Here is a 3279-nt window from a genome sequence, read left to right as displayed (position 1 = left end):
AGTCTGGGAGCGGACCGGGCTTTATCTGTAATTCATTCATTTATACTAAGTAAGGTCTGTCTCCCCTTCTGGACTGTAAATTCCTTGTGGGCAGGGAACCTATCTACCAACTCTGTTATACTGTACTCTCCCAAGTGTTTAGTACAATGCTCTGTACACAGGAAGTGTTCAATAAATACGATGGATTGTTGGGGCTCACAATCTAAATGGGGGGGGAGAACGGTGCTGAATACCCATTTTGCAGATGAGGAAGGGGAAGGATAGAGCAGGTAAGTGATTTGCCCAAGATCACCCAGCAGGCAAGTGGTGGAGCTGGGATTAGAACCCAGGTCTTGGGAAGCAGCGAGGTTCAGTGGATAGAGCCTGGGCTTCAGAGTCAGAGGTCATGGGTTCGACTCCCAGCTCTGCCACTTAGCTGTGTGACTGTGGGCAAGTCACTTCACTTCTCTGTGCCTCAGTTACCTCATCTGTAAAATGGGGATTAACTGTGAGCCTCACGTGGGACAAGCTGATGACCCTGTATCACCCCCAGCGCTTAGAACAGTGCTCTGCACATAGTAAGGGCTTAACAGATACCAACATTATTATTATTATTGTGTCTCCCAGGCCTTTGCTTATTCACCAGGCCGCACTACTCTTCCGTTCTGCTTCTACCACATGATCCCCTTTCTCTCTCTCCATGATTTTGACCCCTTACAGCAAATATTCACTCCTTCAAGCAGCCCATAAGGAGAAATAGAAGACCCACAGATTGGTGGAATAGCTGGCATTTTGCTCATCATTTTCCTGACACGATGATGGAAAAATAAAGAGATCTACTGGCGAGCCTAAGTCCAGCACTCTGCTCCCTGTTTCGACAACAACCGCTAAGCACGGGGTACGAGCGTCTCATCAGCTCCAAATAAACTGGGGAGAGATAAAAGGACTGAAACTTTCAGGAATGACTAAAGTTAAAGTTTTACCGTTCTTGCAAACGGAGCAAAGATTACTGATTACTCTGCTCGGTGGCTGTCCGGTGGGTTTTTTTTCCCCCAACATATAAGGGCCGGGAAGTGCTGAATGGACAGAAGGTTGAAATCCTCCAGCCTGTCATGGTGCACGTTTCTTTCTCACCCCGGCCTGGGGTTTTCTACAAGACTCTGTAAGTATCAAGGTGCTCTTCATGGTGCACAGCCCACACAGGCAGACCTGTCACGGTGATTCAGTCAGTCAATCAATTGTATTTATTGAGCGTTTACAGTGTGCAGAGCACTGTACCGAGCACTTGGGAGAGTCCAATATAACAATATAACAGACACATTCCCTGCCCACACAAGTTTACAGTCTAGAGGGAACTCACCCCTGCACTTTAACCCTGCCACAACATGCAGCAACTTGAAGTCCCTCCTATCTGAGCACGGGCTCAGAAATCAGGACCCAACATTTAATCTGAGTTAAGCACTGTGGAGTCTTTATCCTGAATTGCGGCACTCTGTGTGTTTGCTTTTGTTTTTTTTTTTAAAAAAAAAAAGAAGAACTAATTGAGAAGTGGAGTGGTCTAGTGGAAAGAGCATAGGCCTGGGAGTCAGAGGACCTGGGTGCTAATCCCAGTTTTGCCACTTGTCTGCTGTGTGTCCTTGAGCAAGTCACTTACCTTCTCTGTGCCTCAGTCACTGTATCTGTAAAATGGGGATTAAGTCTGTGAGCTCCAACGTGGGACATGGACTGTGTCCAACCTTGCATCTTGTATCTACCCCAGAGCTTAAAACAGTGCCTGGAACATAGTAAGCACTTAAATACCATTTAAAAAACTGAATATTTTAAGAAAAATGTTGCAGAAAATTGTGCTTTCTACAATACGTAGAAATTACTCTACAATACGTAGAATTACTCTACTGAGAAATCATTGGGAAGTTATAATTTCCTCCTTTAAAGGTGTCAGATTTGGGTAGTCTTGCCATAATGCTTTTTTTATGGGCAATACTGAAATCTTTAAAGGAACTGTCTACTAAGATTGTATTTATGGCGATTATCTTTTCTTTTTGTTGTACATGGGCAGTTTTTTAAATCCCTAATCTGGGAAACTTGAAGTTACTACAGGGTATTTTTCATTTAAGCCAGCAGGCTGGCACTAGAGAGAAGATACTTGGAACAGCAGAGTTTGCTGAAGAGAAAAACAGCTGCAGAAATCACCTCAAGACCCTAATTGATGGATTGAACATCTGGTTTCCAGGATTCTCCTAAGTCACGGTCCCAAATATGGAACCGAACTCCTTTTCATCTTTTATGCTATTTGTTAAGTGCTTACCGTGTGCCAGGCACTAATAATAATAATAAAACAATGGTACTTTAAGCATGTACTATGTATCAAGCACTGTTCTAAGCACAGGGGTAGATACAAGTCAATCAGGCTGGACACCATCTCCGTCCCACATGGGGCTCCCACTCTTAATCCCCATTTAACAGACGAGGTAACTGAGGCCCAAGGTCACCCAGCAAACGAGTGACTGTTCTAAGCACTGGGGTAGACACAAAGCAATCAGGTTGGACACAGTCCCTGTCCAACATGGGGCTCACAGTCCTAAACCCCATTTTCCAGATGAGGTAACTGAGGTCCAGAGAAGTGAAGTGACTTGGCCTAGGTCACACAGCAGACAAATGGTGAGGCTGGCATTAGAACCCAGGACCTTCTGACTTCCAGGCTCATGCTCTATCCACTAAGTCCTGCTGCGTCTTGAACCGTTTAATTTTTTAGGCACTTAAGACCAAATGTTACCCAAGTTTGTGACCTTGCTCAGGTAGCTGATCTGGAAAAGAAGTACACAACTGTCAGGGAACAAAAATCCAATTCTCCTCATCCAATGCCGGTTTTACTTACTTCTCCAGCTACATTAATCCCGGCTAGATGTCTTTACTACTCTGCTAGTTACTATCTCAGAATCTCTGTCCATCTGTCTCTTGTGGAAATTCAGCAGTTCTAAAGACTTTATCAAATACCGAAACGGGCTCAAAGAAGTAGAATGCTGAATCTCTGATTTATTGATCTGTACCCATTAGACTTCCTCTTGTTTCTTTCTTATTTGTTTCTGTTTCAATAATGGTGTTTAACTGCAAGTGGGAAATGCAAAGGCTAATGATCGATTAGATCCCATTAATATTCTACTGTACGAACCTTCTAACTTGAGGGCCGGTCTCTTGAGCTATGGCCACTGATTCCTGAGCTTTTTCCTCTCCTTTCACCTCCACGTTTTCCCTTTGCTCCTCCTCCATCCAATGTATAACTAGACTTTCTGCTGAGGA

General features: G+C 44.2%; 1 long non-coding RNA gene across 1 annotated transcript; it reads left to right on the top strand.

Moving 5' to 3' along the window:
• The first annotated feature begins 706 nt into the window (after nt 1-706).
• LOC114809013 lies at nt 707-2332 on the top strand. The gene is made up of 2 exons (XR_003756767.1): nt 707-1141; nt 2104-2332. It is a non-coding gene; the product is annotated as an uncharacterized LOC114809013 (long non-coding RNA).
• Nucleotides 2333-3279: the final 947 nt, after the last annotated feature.

The sequence above is a fragment of the Ornithorhynchus anatinus genome, chromosome 1 (genome assembly GCF_004115215.2).
Source record: "Ornithorhynchus anatinus isolate Pmale09 chromosome 1, mOrnAna1.pri.v4, whole genome shotgun sequence".
Classification (NCBI taxonomy): Eukaryota; Metazoa; Chordata; class Mammalia; order Monotremata; family Ornithorhynchidae; genus Ornithorhynchus; species Ornithorhynchus anatinus.
Note: the sequence above shows the minus strand (reverse complement) of the source record. Positions and strands in the feature narration are given on the sequence as shown.